This window comes from Manacus candei, unplaced genomic scaffold (assembly GCF_025592945.1).
Source record: "Manacus candei isolate 608988 ecotype Guabito, Panama unplaced genomic scaffold, ASM2559294v1 h1tg000113l, whole genome shotgun sequence".
Classification (NCBI taxonomy): Eukaryota; Metazoa; Chordata; class Aves; order Passeriformes; family Pipridae; genus Manacus; species Manacus candei.
In genome coordinates, this window is record NW_026138161.1 from 3,138,717 (window position 1) to 3,156,246 (window position 17,530).

General features: G+C 46.7%; 1 long non-coding RNA gene across 1 annotated transcript; it reads right to left on the reverse strand.

The window, feature by feature from the left end:
- Window positions 1–280: 280 nt before the first annotated feature.
- LOC127461844 (uncharacterized) lies at window positions 281–13,911 on the reverse strand. The gene is made up of 4 exons (XR_007900215.1): window positions 13,531–13,911; window positions 8,483–9,167; window positions 5,186–5,307; window positions 281–570 (listed from the first exon to the last, which is right to left on the reverse strand). It is a non-coding gene; the product is annotated as an uncharacterized LOC127461844 (long non-coding RNA).
- Between the last annotated feature and the right edge of the window lie 3,619 nt (window positions 13,912–17,530).

The following is a 17,530-nucleotide window of genomic DNA, read 5'->3' on the forward strand; positions in this document are numbered from 1 at the left end:
GCGTGAGTTTGGCCCCTCCCATCATTCCCCTAAGAAAGAATGACTTGGTGTGGAGGGCAGGTTCATTTGTCAGTGGTGTAACAGCTGCAGTTAAACCCAGTTCTCATCCCCACTGTGCAGCTGACCAGCTTGTTCACAGGCCTGCCCTGGTCGCATCACCTGCTCCATGTAGTGCTCAGCACTGAAAATGGTGATTTCTGAAATATAGATGCATTGCAGAAATGATGAGACAGTTTCTGAACGGAAAAGGCTTCCATTTCTTATGCCAGAACCCCCCTTGTGCACTGCAAACCCTTTTCTTCCTCATCAAGAAGTAAAGCAAACAGCAAAATTGCTTTTTTTCCACCCAGATGGATGTTTGAATATCGTGAGCTACTTCACAGCATCGTTTCCCTGAACCCACCAGCAGCAGGACAGGTCTGGGCAAAATCCATCTTCAGTGCTGGGAATGGGGGATACCAGAGGAACAGCACTGGGGCTTGGTATGGAGGCAGGGGTGGAGGGACTGGCATGTGCTGGCTCTGCCAGCAGCACCTGCTCACGTGTGAGTCAACTGCAGGGCGGGAGGCTCTTGAGAGAACATAAGAAGGAAAGCAGATATTTAAGAAATTAGTCACAAACATAATGGCTTAATCAAGAGCCTGTTGGAGGCATTTGGTCTCCGTTTCACCAGAGGCTGCTCCAGCCACCTGGGACAAGACGTGGGGGTGAGGGGTCTTGTCCAATAGCATGGCTGGTTCTTGGTGTCCCTGAATCTCTCCACACCTCGTCCCATGCCAGCACTAGGGAAAAACCCTCCTGCCACATACCTGCCCCTGAGGGGTCTTTGAGCCAGCCTAGGAAACTGATCCAGCTGGAAAATAACACAGGGAAGGAGAAAAGAAAAATTGCATTTTCCTCACAACCAACTCCAATCTCTGCTGTTGTCCTCACCAGACCCCAGTACCCTTCCAGAAACATGGCCAAGAGGATGGGGCAAGTAGCTGGGAGGGAGGAGTGGGAAGGGTTGGTTTGGCTGAAACTCAGTGTGTCTGAAGCTAAGGAGCCCAGAGATGGGTTGCTGGCCTGGGCTGGTGCATCCAGGCAGGTCGTCACACCACCCTGTGCCACTCTGGTACCTGAGTCACCAAACTCATCCGTGTGGGCATCACCTTCGGGCCTCCAAAGACTCCAAAAGAGACAACACAGCAGTGGCCTCCCCTCCCTCACACTCCCTGATGCTCCTGTAGCTGTTGCTGTTTATCAAAACATCAGGTCATATTTGTGTTTATAACAAAAACCTGGGTACCACTCCGGTACAAACCAAGGGAACAGAGGGATGAGAGGCTGAAAAGCATTTGCATGTTTATGCCGTTCATATTTGGCAATTCAGTGCAAAAGGAACACTGAAGGTAAACCAAGTGCATGTCCTGAACAGGGAAATAAGGATTACTGCATGAACAAAGAAGATTCAAGTGGAATCATCTGAACATAAAAATTCAAAAGCTGAAACTATGTTGCATTAATAGCTGTCTACTTCATTTCAAGTTCTGTCTGGAATACATCCTACTAATAGATAGGATCAGAGGCACACTGCTATTAGTCAATTTAGTTGAAACATTTCTGCCGAGACATTTTTGCTCGCAGAAACTGTAAATTTTACGATAAAAAAAAGAGTGTTTCTCTATTCCTATTCTCTATAAAAGAAACACGAGTTTTCCTGAGGAAAGCCAAAATGCTTCACTGCAGCTAAAACTTCACATCTCAGTTGGAAAAGGGTAGGAAGAGATAAGGAGAGGATTTTCTAAGTCTGCTCTAGCCATTAGCCACTTTGTGGCTTGATATCTTGATTTCATGACATCTAATAAAAAGTTAAGCCATAGGACAAGGAAGAGTCCCTGCATGATGAAATAATTTTTTTCTATCTCTACAAAATGCTTCAATAAATGTTTGGCACAGTGCAAGAAGTCCTGATAAGAGATATTTTCAATAAATTCCCAGCTGCATTAGGATGTAAACATAAAAACCAAGAATTACCAAAAAAAAAAAAAAGGAAAAAGAAAAAGAGCAACAGTTTATGTTAAGACCATTCAAGATGAAAAAAAAGTGGTTGCTGTAAACAAAGCTAGAGGTTTGAATTGTATCTGTAGTTTGCTTAGTCCACCTACTGCAATCTGGCTCAGGAACTGAAGGCAGAATCTGGCTTTTCCAGTGCACATCTACCATTTGATTATCAGGTCTATGAAAATGTGCTATCAAACTTAAATTGTTACTTCTCATCTGTTGCCTGAACCCAAACCCTTTGCACAAAGAAGTAAGACTATATGGCTACATTTTCCTTACAGTAAAACAAATGGGAACAAGGAGGGAATAAAAGCCACCAGCAAACCCCACTCCTTCTGTTTAAAATTATAGATGTAAGCAAAGAGCCCAGGGAGCAGCCCATATTAGGCAAAGTGCACTCTTTTCTTGTAAAAAGTTTGAAGAATTGAAGGTCTGCTCTCCCCACTTACGATCGTCAGCACGCTTGTGTACTGGGAATGAAAACAAGAGGAGATGTGAGGATACGGGAGTGAAGGGAGGGGCTTTCAGACTGAGAGGAGGATGGGGAGATGAGACCTGCCCAGAGGAAAATCAAAGGGCCACTCCAGCTTCGGCATGGTACCCGTGGTATCACTGCTGTACCCGCTCTGCAACCAACGGGGCACCTTTTGGCCAGGCTTCCCTGGAGAAGGGGTGGCTGCAGGGAGAGCCTCATCCCAGGGGCTTGCCCAGGTTGCCCAGCTCCGTGCTGCAGGTAGCACTGATGGGCCATGCTCAGCCCCACGCCCAATGGGGCTTTGCTTGGTATCCCAGCAAGGAGCACCCTGAGCTCCCAAAGCACCATCACACAGACTGTGCACACCCAAGACACATCACCCTGCCTGTGATGACAAAATCAAAGCTTATTCTATCTCTGAGAGCCTCACCGTGCGTGACAGCCCTGGATAACCCAGTGAGGACATGGTGAGCAATCAAACCTGCTCGAAGCACCGTGTAATGCTACACCTGGGTCAGGATCCCAGGTATGATTTCTGCCAGGTCTGCAGCTGAAAATGTGCTTTCTGGTATCTGGTCTCTATCAAGCTTCAGGGATCAGATTGGTTTATGAGCCTGCTTATATTAAGAGCAAACAATTTATCACTGCGGATTTTCCGTGGAGTTGCCTCGCTGTTGTTCCTCTGGTTCCACAACTACCTGCCCCCAAGAGCTCAAACCTCGACCCACAGGAGCTGTGCAGCCTGGGGTGACTCCATGGCTACCTCTCCCTCCTTCTGCCCCCAAAGCACATCTCAGACTGGCATTTTTAATCTTTCTTTTTAATTTTCCTGTCATGCAAGGTGTTTTCAATCACAAACATCGCATAAAGGGTTCTGGTGTGTAATATGAGTGAGAATGGTGCACTCTCTACCCTTAACACACAGTTTCCTTCTTCACATGCCATGGCTTTTGGGTTGGTTACACCATGATCAATAAGGTGTGGGGGTTTTTTCCAGATAGATTCCACATACCATACAGTATGTTTAAAATTGCTGCATCAACAAATCAAAGTAAACAACCTTCTCTCCTCTCTGAGATGATGAAAAACATAAATTATGTAGTCTTTAAACAAATGGTAAAGAGTTTCCTTATTAGGCTTCAGGGTCCTGTGTGTGTATATGCCCATTGTAAAATCCTTGTCATTCCTGGGTCTGTAGGTCTGTATAATGTTCCTCACAGGTTCAATGGAGTGGTCAACATACCAGGCTTGGGCTGGGGGATTTGACATAGACACACACACACGTATCCATGGAGACAGATAGATAGATAGATAGATAGATAGATAGATAGATAGATAGATAGACAGATGTATGTATATGTTCATAAACTACAGTGAAAAAGTTAAAATCTCTGCTGATTCTTTTGCAACAATTTTCTTGAGAGTGAAAGCTTGCCTTGATTTCAGGAGATTTTCTCTTCCATTCCCCTTCTGTAGTATTTTATCCATGTCTTGCCTTCCATAGAATTACCTCCTATGTTCAATCTTTTGTTCTGCCAGGTAAGAAAAATACATCATCCCTGGCTGGGAAAACAACCTTGTCCTTCCCATCCACATGAGCTCTACTTCACCCCAGTGTCCCTCAGATGATGGACCCAGTCACACCCTCACCCACCACCTTCTCCTGGCCACAGCCACCAAGGCACCTGGAAACCAGGGGAGACCTTGCTTGAAAACTGAAAAAAGACACAGAAAGCACTGACTAAAATTGTAACAACACCTTTGCTCAGTCTCTCTGTGGCAAACTGGGCTGTGGCAGACATCTGGGTGAGCTTCCCAGGGGCAGCAGGTGAGAAGAGCCACGAGGCGCTGTGGTCACTGCCCCAGCCTGACCATCACCTGTCCAAGAGTGCCTGTGACTGTGAGAGTCATGGCACAGCCATTCCCTTCATAAATAATTTTGCTTGAATAAATAGCACCTAGTTCGTTGTACTCGTTATGGGAATTATCTCGAATAAGGCAAATACTGAGGTTATCAGAGAGATATGTCTTATCTAAGGCAAGTGGCGATTTTTAGGGGGGTCATCACTGTTGGCTGATTAAACATGATCCTGATGGGATGTCTGGCATGTACTTATCCATAGAAATGCCTCACTTTTTCTGGATAGCCTTTGAGAACTAAAGCCCGAGCTGGTCTCTTGCCCAGCTTCTGTTTCCTATGCAATTACCTGTTATCTCAAAGCAAATGTACAAAAGAGAAGGAGAACCAACAAGAACTCTGCAAAAGGGGGTGCTGAACCACAGCTAGGCCTCCAAGTACCACAGCAACACAAGTAAGAAGTGTATGTAGCCAAATGGACTCAATATCTCAACATCCTGGCCGTTCTCCACCTCCTTTCTACAGAAGCTTTAACCCCACAGTGTTGTTGTGTCTCCTCTGAGATGTAACTCACATTAAAGATAGAAAATTTTTCAAGTTACTTTAACTGAGTCAATGAACAACCATTTCAGGATGAAGCCATGAAACTGCAGCCTGAGGATGATCTTCCCAAACCCCCCCCCCCCACCTTACTTCTCATGGGCTGGTAAGCTGCTGTTTATACATTTAAAACTATAAATAGGACCAGAAAACCAAGTACTGCACAGGTAAATCAGCAGCATTAAGGATGTCTTTAACTACATCATTACCTCAATTTTCATGCCTCATTCATAACAATTGCTCTTTGCAGTAGCTGAGCAGGCTGCCAGCATTGAGGAGTCAACCAGCATGACTCCCTGAGAGACCTGGTGGCATTACCTCTTTTGGAAACCTGGAAAAAGGGGAAATTAGGACATTAAGATCAAAATTGCTACTTTCCCTATTACTGAGAGTGCTCAGCTTGAGTTTTTTCTGAATGCTCCATGTTTTATAGCACCAAGCAGACTTTGTGGTTTGAACATAAAGACTTTGCACTGCCTGTGATCACTCAGCCATCTGGAAATCTTAAGTCAAGTATTGATGCAGTGCTTGTGCCCTTACATCCCTACTGAAACACAGCCAAGTCAATGGATATCTCCCCTCTTCCCCCTCTTCCCTCCCCAGGTGCATGTGTATGTGCCTGTTCAGCGGACTCACAAAGGGACAGGAGAGACATGAGAGAAAAAACACCATGATCAGTGATGTCCAGGGACTTCACCTTGGTACTCCATGTGGCACTCAGGTGCTATAAAGTGTGGTGGCAACGTATCACAGTGAAATAAATGAGCGTCCCATGCTGGGCACAGAGAAAATGAGGAATACACTGAGAAAATTGCATGTGAGTAATTTGCCATGTACTTTGTACAACTTGGGAGGTGCAGGGAAGAACCAATTTCTCCAGTCTGGTTTTCAAACACCCTCCTCAGACCATCTGTTCTCCCTCATCTAACCCACCATCTGCTTTCTTCAGCAGTCAGTGGAAGAGCCCCCCAGATCCCTGTGCACTCCCAGTGAGCCCCTCCTGGAGCAGAAAGACCAAGAGGATGGTGGGATGCAGCACAGAGCTCAGGAAGTGAGTCTCCCACCTTCTCTTATAACCTCCAGCCAGGTGGATGCACCTCATATCCAGGAGTAAAGCAGAAGGAAATCACTTCTGCCGCTGCCACAGAGCAGGGTTTGCCCCTTGCACCCCGTTTGGCTGCCTATCCACAGGTTGTGGGAGAAACCAGGGAACACGTCACGTGGACACCAAGTTGTTCACGGTGTCATGGATATACTGGCCATGTGGGAGACATCCCAGCTGTGTGCTGGGTATAGTTTTGGCCAGATGGCACAAGGTCTCGGTGGAAACCAGTCTATGAGTTTAGTTAAGGAGATAGTTTTCAACTAAATGGGCATTTTCTAAGGCGATGAGTAATTTGAAGGTGATTTTTGGGTTTGATTTCTTAGACATACTGAGGTTGGCTTCTTGAAATCACTGCTCTTTAAACACACCAAGGTAAGAATATACATAGTTTCTTCACTGCTTTTGGCACTATCAGTCTTTCATGGTGCCACATTATTTTTATCTGATTACTTCTAATCAGATGTCTCTGCCCATGGCAGGGGGATTGGAACTAGATGATCTTTAAGGTTCCTTCCAACCCAAACCATTCTGTGATTCTATGATTCTAATTTTACTTGTCCCCCTTTGCGAGAATCCCCTGGAGTATGAGCCCTCCCATCCACACCCCACTCTGAAACAGAAAGGTTAATTATCTGGAAAAGTGAGCAAAAATTTATTTACTGGAAGAAAAAAAACCAACCAAACAAAACAGCTCATGCAAGGAAAGTTAGAGATTAGCATTGAAAAATCTTAAATACCTGACATTTTACCTGAGTTGAAATTTTTCTGCCATGGCTGATTCAATGCAGTTTAACATAACATTAGGGACCTGAATCCTGTTCCATTTATCTCACTGAAGAAAAACCCCCAGAATAAATCCATTCTATTCTGAGGAACTAAACCATTTTGAAAGGGACTGGAGGTCAGCAGTAGGCGTATGAAATCTAGGCAAATTTACATGATGTAGGAGTCCCCAGCTTTTCAGCCACAGTGTAGCTATTAAGTGCAGGATCAGAGGTTCATTATATTAATGTTGGCACATGGCACAAGGTAGCAGATGACTGGGTAACACACTTTAAGCAATCCCTGTGAGTCAGATTTAGCTTTCATTGAGGGCTGCTCACCATTATCTCCTGCAGAGACCTTTTCAGGCACCAGCGTCAGGGGGAACATGCACAGAAATGCTCTCTCCTCTTAGATGGAGAGATGGAGAGAGAGATGGAGCAGGAGACTGATCCCTGCATACCCACACCCAGTGGGACCAGGCTGAGCTCTGTGGGATGCAGCCCCTCCATGGACCAGCAGGGCTTCAAAGCTCCATTGCAGCATCTCCTACTCAGGGTGGAAAGTGCTGCCCATCCCTGCCCTCCCAGGACAGCCCCAAGAGCAGGACCAATAAATAAATGATGTTCACATCTCCATTTCCTCAATCTAAATCTCTGGAGGGTTATGGGGTGTATTTTGCTTTCATGTGAAGTGTTCTTGAGATGCATCCCACATTTCCTGCTCTGAGTTTTGCCCATGCATGCACTGATTGTGTGGATACTGCCTTATCTTTATCCGAGCTAAGCTTTTTTATCTGGGCTCTGCCGTTTATTGCTTCATACATCCCCATATAGTCATTTGGCGGCTGAACACACGCCTTGTGAAAGGAAGAAAAGAAGTGGAAGGGCACTTAAAGCAGATTTAAAGACTTATTACAGTAACCAGCAGCTCGTGCCAGACACTGTATAGTTGCAACATTTCATACGATTTCAAAACCTACCAAAACCTAGAGATTTTTAGGCTGATTTTTCTGTTATTTCTCTATCCTCCATTACTGGCTCAAAATAGTGCTCTTCAGGGTATAGACCTGTACCAGTGCTACTTCTGCACGTGGGTTAAAAGAAAGACCCCAAGCACAGGCACAGAGGTCTCCAGCAGAGATAAGAATTCACAGCCTGTGCTTCCAAGTAGGTCCCTGGCAGTGCTGGTGGCTGGATGAAATGCTCTCCTGAGCGCTCAGGGAGGAGGAGCAGCGCCCATGACCCAGCAATCTGCCACAGAGAAGAGCTGCTAATGGCATTTCTTATCTCCTGGCAAAAGCTGCTGATGATTATAATTTCCATTTCCACCCATTCCCACCTCCTATTAGGCCATTTTGTCTCCTGCAGCAAAGCGGAATAAAATATTTGTTGTGCTGGTACACAGTCACCTCAGTGGCTGCTAAACCCAGCCCTGCAATGCAGCTTATTTAGGAAGTCATTGCCGTGATTTAGAGATATTCTGGTGTTTTCTTTGCTTCTCCCTCACTCCTCCTTCTTCACCCCTCTGTTTTTTGCCACCAGGTCTGCTGTCTTAGTTTCTGGCTTCCACCACAGGCAGAAACACCTGCAGTGACCAGCTCTGCCTTGTGTCTGGCTCAGCCTGAGCCAATACCTACCCAGCTCCTGGAGAAACAACCCGTTCCATCAGGTCACAGTGTTTCCTGCACAGTCATGGGAAGACTTGAAAATAACATAAATGTTGCTGTGTCCAGTATTCAGATCCAGGAATAGGGCTTTCAATCCCAAAGCAGGCACTTGACCTCTTCAAAGTGCTTTCTGAGCCATTCCAGTTTGCAGATCCTCCCTTCCCAAGGAGATCCCTGGAGGGAAGCCAAGGGTTTGCACTGCTTATGCTACAGATCCATGTCCATGTTGTTTGGTGGTGAAGTCAGTTGTGTCAGCTCAGTGGATGAATGGGATGGTGAGAGCATTAGGGAAGCCTCTGGGGTCATGATGACTCATTATGGTCAACCCTTTATGTTGTCATTTCTCCTGCACTGGGTGAGTCCCAGATGTGAATCTGGCCATGTACCATGTCTTCTTTATCTTCCAAAAGGTGGATGCAAAGGACAGCTCTCCTGATGCAGCAGCACTGCTCCTTGCTTTTGTTTCCCTGGACAGAGGGCAGGCAGCCAGGGATCAGGCACCCCGAGGTGAGTCCTGCTGCAGAGCCAGGGCTTGGAGCCCCTCAGAGGGGAGCAGTGTTTGGATGTGGAAGCTTCATTCACTCTGCAGAGAAGGCAGAGCCTGTTTGCAAATCTGGATTTCACCAAGGCTCAAAAATCCCAAAGTAAAGACATCCTGTAATTTAAAGAGGGCATATCTGACTTAAACGTTCACTAGAGAAAGAGTTTAGCTTTTAATCCTTCCTCCTCAAGCCAGAAGGCAAGGATCAGTCCCCTCCATTTTCCTCCTATTGTTTAGCACTCTCTGAAAGATCATTAGACTCTTAGTGATGTTTAGATACACCGGTGACAGGCACATCATGAACTCCTTAGAAAAATAAATTTGCTCTGACTGTTTCAAGGTAATTGGGGATTTATTTTCTTTAAAGCCCAAAGCCCCACCTCTTCAGTGTCTGGGTTGGTTTGAATAGGACTGGGAGGCCCAGTGTTCAACCTGGGCTTTGAATAGGTTCCCACAAAGCATTTGCTTCGATCAGACCCTGAACATGATGGCAAGTGCCCAACAAGTGAGTCAGTGAGGTTCTGTGAATCTGTTTATCAGACAGCAACAATCATTTGTGGAAATGTCTTTTGTAGCAACAGAAGAGTCTATTTGATGGTAGCACTGACTAATGTAAATGAGGATTAATTAATGTTTTCCTGCAGTGATGTTGGCACTGATAGTGCCTTATTCATGTAATTTAATTTCTATTGACAGGCTGCTAATGGAAATGGATAGCAATGGATGTCTCTTCCATCAGGCATGCTCTGCCACAAAAATAATTCTCCAAACTGGCAGTTGGGCTCATTCTTCACTGGAAACATGAGGCAGTAAAAGAGGATGAGTCAGAAATGGGAAACAAAGGGACTTATTGTCTATTTCACATCAGTTGTCTCCCAGGTATTTGAACCAGGATAAATTTGGGGGGTTCAGGTCTGGTTTGGGCTTAGTTGCCCTTGAAGACCAGCTTCAATTCAGCCCCAAAGCATGGATGTGCAGCTTCACAGTGGGAAGGGGCATAGTAAAAGTAGGTGGATGTGCAGGCAGTCCCAAGCCTTGGGAGAGCAGAAGCTCAGCTCCCGACCTCTGTCTCCCTGGCAGCCCAGCCCAGCACAGGGAGGAAGGGTCCAGCAGGGTTAATGTGCACCAAGTCATGCCCTTCCCTCCCCACAGAGAAATCCAAAGCAGCCCGTGCTTTGAACAGGGCCCCAGGAAAGCCAGTGCTGTTATTCTAAAGCAGCAATGAGAAACAACTGCTAGTGTGCAAGGACAGTTTGAGTCCAGCAAAAGACTCAGGTTGGGACCCCGCTATGAACTGAGAAAAACCAGCCAGTTTTCTTCTGGTGTTCAGCTGCACATTGTTCACAATTGCTCTCCTCAATGTTTTGAAGTGCAGTTGGGGAATTGCAGCTCATTAGAAATCATGGAAGTGGAGAGCAGAAAGAAATACTCTGGATAAAAAAAGTATATTCCCCCTTAGCTAACTAATTCATGTACGAAATCCACATTATCCTGGGTTAAACTGCAACACACATGCAAACATTTTTTCCTGCTTTATGTAATTCATTTTGCACATTGTTTACTTCTTGGGCAAAGATACTCTTTCTAAGTCTCCTTTTGTCCATGGGAACTCATGATGAATTTCTAAGGGACCACAATTTTATCCTGTTTGAGGAAGCCCCACACAAGGATGACTGAAAGGTCCCCCATGAGACTGGAGAATTGCCACCCCATCAGTGCCTGGTACATGCCAGCACCCCTCTCCTTGCAGAACTAAATGGCAGACAACCACCTTTCAACATCTCTGTACCTTCAAACTCCAGTAAATGTCTGACACTGAAGAAATTTTAGCTGTTGAAGGTCTTCCTCTGATCACTGTGAAATATTCAAGGCTGCATTTTGGGTCATACTGTTGCTTATAGGAGAGTCAGTAGAAAAATACCTTGAAATGTGGAATGTGCCTGGTCATAAGTGGTAAGGCTGGAACAAGAGCAACATACCAACCTGCCACAAGCAGCCTGGAAACAAGGCACAGCAGCACCTCTCTGAGAGCAGCTACAAGAAGAGCCCCATGGCCCATAGCTGCCCCACAGTTCTGCTTGTCCCCACATGTAAGGGCCTGCAGCTCTCCCTCTAATCTGATCACCCATTTACCTGCTCAGCATTAGCATTTGCTTAATCCTCATACCTTCACTGAACTCCATCCCCGTCCTTTCAAAGGAGAACAATAACCTCTCCCCTCCAGGCATGCTGCTGCTGCCCCCATTCTCTGTCCAAACTGGAGGCTCAGTTTGATGCTTCTGCTGTGCTCTGATTGCAGCAGGAATGAAGAGAGTCTGACATCTCAAAAAATGAAACCTATGCCATCTAAAGTCGAGCATCCAGAAGCAGAGGATACTGAAGTTGTGAGGAACTGTGATGTCCAAGTGAACCTCAAGATCTGGGTCTGGGTGAGATCAGCTGGGCTCAGAGCTGTGCCCTGGCTGGTGGCAGCAAAGCTGTGGTGGCCCAGACTGCACAAAGCCTTCCCAAGCCCTGGTAGCTGAAATCACTGCTGCAGTAACAATTTACTCCCCGCTGCCCTCTGGGGTCTCTCCTTCTTGCTGGGAGCAGGGAGGATCCAGCTGTGGGGATCAGGCTCCCTCAGATAAGGAGCCAAACCCACTGAAAGTCCCCAGGAGGGCATCCACACCTGGCTGGGATGCAGCAGGGTTCTCCATCCCTCCTCCCATCAATGGTTAAACAAAGATAATTGTACCAGGAGTTGGGGAGTGGAAACATGTCCCCAACCTCATGCTCAAGGCACCCCTAAGGAAAGCCCTGTGCTTTTAAAATTGAACAGATGCTGAAAGAATTGGGGACACGGGTACAAGAGAACAGGGCTTTCCCCTCCCTGCCATTAAGCAAGATCAGGGTTGTATGGAGATATAGTGACCCTCATCAGACAAGCTCACATGGTTAGAGAAAACAGGCAGGTTTAAAGGTCTAAAATCCCATCTTTGGGTTTGAAAGAGAAGAAGCAGTTCCAGTCTGGGGATATCTGTGCACAAGTCACTGAGTTTAATTTTGTTAATTACTCTAGGTAAGTGAAAAGAAGGGTTAGCACCTGCAAAGAAGGGAGGACTATTAACAAGGTGATAAGGTTAGGGAAAAAACAGCAAAAATTACTGCCTAGGGAAGGGAGAAAGGTTAATTCAAGGTAAGACCTGAGGAAAAGTGTTAATAAAAGCCTGCAGAATTCTTGGGCTTTTGCAGTCAGCAGAGCTATGGAGGCTGCTTTCCAGGCTCACCCTTGTCACAGAGGTATTTATCCCCTTTGCCCTCCCTTCGTGCAAGCCCCTGCCTGCACAGAGTCCTAAGCATGCCACCTGTGACTGAACACCTATTGTGCTCCCCAAAAGGCAAAGGGGATGGTGCTTGGACCTGTCCTTCTTACTGAAATGCTAAATTAGGTGATGGTATGGAAAATGACTTTGGTCCACCTCCTGTCCCCTCCCTGCCTGGGGCAGCAGCCCTGCCCCGTTTTAATGGGAATGCCAGCTGGAGGATGTGCACTGTGACTTCTCTTTCCTCTTTCAGTGTTTTACAGCTGCCGACTGAGGCTGCTGTCTGGATCGGGCCCCTCACTGCCGGCAACCTCCTAAACCTCAGTGGTGCTGAGGCAGCAGACAGGAAGGGGCAAGCAGGAATTCCCACCCAGATCGGAGACTTGTAGGGGAGGTGTGGAGCAGTGGTCAGTGTAATTCAGGTGCTGGACAGAAACTGCAGCTGTGTGCCACGGGATGCTTGATGTTCAGTGCTCAACACTCCCAGTCTGTGCTCTGGTCATGCCCACACGTGCTCCTTCTCCGTGGATTTGGCTGTGCTGGGGACTCACTGGCTGATTTTACAGGGCTGCCTCAAGGCTTTGCTGACAGGGTGCAGCAGGGGCAGTTGCACCCACTGCAGAGCACCCATGGGACAGACAGCACAGCTCACAGGTCTTATGTCAAGGCTGATCATCGACCTGCTCCCATCCATGCGGTGGTGGGTGCCCTGCAGCACCCCTGTGCAGTCTTTGAAAGACATTGCCCTGACAGAGGCACTGCTAAGGAGGTTGGGCAGCTCTGGGATACCCCGAAGAGATTCAACTGTGGTGCTGCCTCTTATTTTCAGCACCTGTATCCTTTGCTGGACAGAGCTGACAGCGAACCCGCTCCAGGTTATGTCCCACTGGAAGACCAGGGTTGCTCAGAGGCTGGCTGATGCCACATTGTTGGTTGTGGCAATGGATGATGGGAGATGTTTTCTGTAAATCACTTTTGCACAGTTAGGCGATTCTGCATTTTGGGCACAGACAACCATCTTAAAAACCACTCCCATACATTTGACCCCTGAGAGGCTGAGCACTGAGCTTCTGTCCACAAGCTTCAGTATTTTATGCTGGGGTACCAATAATTTATTCCTTTCTCCCCTTCCTGCCCCGTGCACTTGCTGCTTGCTAAGTCCATGAACTGACCTCCGTGAATGCATCCATTTAGATCAGGGGGATGTGACCAGAAGGACTCGCTTTCTGCTGGATCCATCGAGAGCACCTCGCAGCATCTGACGAACGTGCTCGCTGATCTTCTGATAATAATACCGTGTCACCCTACATCTTCAACACTCCCACCCCACGCAGGCTTTCTGTATCTGTTTCACTTGCGGAACACAGTAATTATCTGTTTCACACGTGAAGTTTCTAGTGGCAGCCCAGCATTGTTCAGCCGGCGGTGTTTCAGCGCAGGTTGTAGTCTGCTCTAGCAGCCCGAGAGGTAAACAAACAGCCTATTTAATGAGTACCAAATTCTGTCAATGCCGGTAGTTGCTATGGTGAGAATTCCCGGCGCGACGCCGCAGCCCTTGGTCACTCCGGGCAGACAAACGTGGGCGTTTCGGATCACAACACTCTGTTTACCGAGGTGGGTCCGAAAGGCATCGGAGGGCAGGGGCGGAGGTTGCTGGGACGGGGAGCCTGCTAAGGAAACTGCCAGAAACAAACATGGATGGGAAGATTTCGGAATAATCAAAAAACCAGCTCAGGTCAGCAGCGCCGGATCCAGCGCTGGCCGAGAGCTGCTCTGTTGCTGTTGCACTGGTATTTTTCAGGGCAACCGGGAGCGTGCAGGGATCCAGAGCAAAAAAATCCCTGGGCGCTGCAGCCAGCAAAGGCACCAACCAGCAGCTGCAGATGGAGAAATATCTGCGCTTTCAGCCCTCGGGGAAGGCTGTGCAGAAGAGATGAGAGAGCTGATAGCACGTTGCTTGATCTGCCTGCTGCATCCTCGCTGCTCGAGGAAGATTGCAGGCTCCAGGGCTGTCAAACCGTCAACTTTCACTCGGTTTGACAACAAACTCACTTCACATATATGGTTACATTTAAAGAAAATAAGAGTAAGAAAAAAAGAAAGCTGTTGGAGCACGCGATGCCCACAGATGCTTCCTAGAAGTAGAACGTTATTTTGCGATCTGGCACCAACATTTTAGCAGCCTATAAAAGGTAAAGTTGGTACTACAGCCAGCCATTTGAACTGTACAAATAAGAGCTGTGAATATATTCTGGAAGTAATGTCAAAGAGGACCAGATGGGAAATGAGCAGCATTCATTCTAATTTAACAAAGACAGCTAACCCAGAATATGCATTAACATGTAGCATTTTTCATCTGCCTCCATTCAGAACAGATTCTCAGTATCATTTCCAAGGAAAGGAAATTGAAGGAATACTTGCTCCTTGGTGAATTACTATTCTCTCATAATTGGAAAAGTTTGGCATCTGAAGCTAGGTGTAATATGCTTTCCCTGGAAATGTATGCAAGGACACAATACACCCACAAACCCCTGCGTTTGGGCGTGCAGCCAGCTCTGTGTGTTTTGGTCCATGCTGGATGGATCCAGGGTTTCAGAGGCCTTGGGCACGTGGCTGGCCTGCAGAGAGAGATTTCATAAGGCAGGGCAGTGAGGGGAGGCTGTGCCAGCTGTACAAAGGGTCTGACGGTGGAGCTGAGGGGTCTCTCCCCAGCCCCAGGTCAGTTTGCACATTACAGTGACAGCAGGTCTGATTCCCTGTTTCTTTGCATGCTCTCATCACAGCTCCTGTGTGACACATGCTTTGGACACACACGCTTTGAGGGCTGAAACCAAATTTGGAAGCTACTAAATCCTAGACATACATTTTAAAAATGCAAACTCATTTTTGGCTCTTCCAGGATGCATCGAGTAGGGTGAACATGTTTGAGGGGAGGGATCCCAGGGTACAATAAGCTGAAATATTTCTTCATGTGTTTAGTAGAACCTCTGATCCTATTTTGAAACAAACCACTATTTCCATTCCCTCTTTTTATTCTTTTCCCCTAAATATTTAGAAGGGATTAACTACAGAAAACAAGCCACATCCTGAACATTTTTTTTGCAGCATAAATTTAAAGTTGTTCATTATTGGAACCCCTCTCAACTTCCAAGCTCCTTTGTATAAAATTCCTTTTTTTGAAGTCCAAAACTGCTGCAGTTCTCCCAAACCCCCCATCCTGACACATCACAAAGCCAAAGTTTTATAGCATTCTGCTCTGCATTTAAAACATCCATTAATTTATGACAACAGTGCAATTTTGACACACAATGAATGAACAGGTATCAGCTCCATTCCAGAGCACTCTTCTGTTGTCTTGGAGAAATGGACAAACACAACCTGTGCTGGGTCCCGGAGCTTTCTGCTGCTCAGCAGTGTTTTTCCAATATTTTAGGCATCCCCTGGGCCAAATTCTGCCTTGTGAGTGGCCCATCCTGGGAGCCCTGGTGCACAGCCTCTCTTTTAATAAAAGCAAACAGAGCAAAAGTCTGAAAACCAGTTGAGGTCAAACCAGATCACCACCAAGGTTCCATCTGACCTTGAGAACCTGATCAAAATGCACAGCTCTGGCTGCAGGTTGACACTGTACACAAAATGCTTTTTGTACAACTGAAGTATCTGGTTAAATGGATGCCTTTGGTGCCTTAGCTTTCCCTATGGAGGATCCCATTTGGAGAGACTACATGTAACTCCAGATCAGTGAGCTGTGTCTGCAGGGCACAAATCCTCTTCCTATCTCTCTCAGTAATACCTGTGGTACATCCAGTTGGTATCTGAAGAAGCCACATTCAGAAGCAGAATAGGATCTCAGACTTTCCAGGCTAAGGTTCTGCCCTCAATCCCAGGGACAGCTGTGCTGGCCTGGCTTGGTGAGAAACCCAGCAGACTGGGGCAGACCCAATCCAGGAGCAGCACCCGGCTAAGGTCTTCAGCCAGGTCCAGATCAGTCCCCACAGAATCACCCAAATCCCTGCTCCCCAAGCTCTGGGATTCTCCCTCTGCCCCCCCCCCTCGTACAAGGTCACTGTGCTGACATGTGTGTGCCGTGTAACTTACTGTGAACAAGACACAGAGGAGCCTGCTGGAAGTGGTGGCAGCCTGTTTCAGTACCTGCTTCATCGCTGCTTTGTGTGCTGAGCAGGTGCAAACCTGGTTATCGGTGAGTGAAGCGAGGAACACACTTTGAGACTCACTTGTTCGTGGCTTTGAGAGTTTATAAAGCCACTGAACAATGTGAGACTGCTGTTGTGAGAGTATTCTGGGGCTCGTCACTGTCAGGAACAAAAACACAGGCTGGAAAAAAATCCTAACCTGCAATTATGTGCAGTACAGTGTACCAAATCCTTTACGTCCCACAAACTTTTCTTCCCACGATTTCAGGCCCTGCAAAGCTAAGGTGGAGGTTGTCCCCTATTCATTAGGGCTGGACTAATGGCTTACAAAGGCTTCTGAAATCACTTTGCCGGCTAGGACAAGGGAGGCAGCATGATTCTTTACAGGCAAGAAAGACTAATAATCTCTCTCCCTTCTCCTTTCCTCTAAAATCCTCCATCACCCCTCCTCTCCCGGAACAAACACACTTTTTAAAAGGCTTTTAAATAATCTCATGTTCCTTAACAAAATTACAGCAGCAGTTTCCTCCTTTAATAGCACTCTTCTTTTTAGTAATCTTGTTTTAGCTACAGTTTTTGATGAAGAGTGCTGGTAGATGAATCATCTGTCGCCCCACTTGGTTATTTTGCCTGGCTCCAGGAAGAAGGAATTCTGTTTCAGAGCAAGGCCTCTTGTTCAGAAGAGGAAGCTCTCATTTATGTCTGCTTTTAACTAGGAGTGATAAAAAATTTTATTTGAATGGTTAATCGGGGCATAAACAGATGAATTGTGAACATGACTCTGATCCAGCACAGTGGATGGCATGGTCCTGGCTCCCAGTCACTTATCTCAAATGAATTGAGCTGTCTTCTGCAAGCTGGAGGTCTGTTCCTGCACAATGCCTTCTGACAGAAAGTGCTGGAAGGCACTGGATGAAAGAAAAGTCAAAGACTGACCAAGATCCAAGTGTTAATAGAGGCAGGAGCACAAGTATTTTAGTTCAAGAGCTATGGTGTGAACAATCACTTCTCTGACAACCTC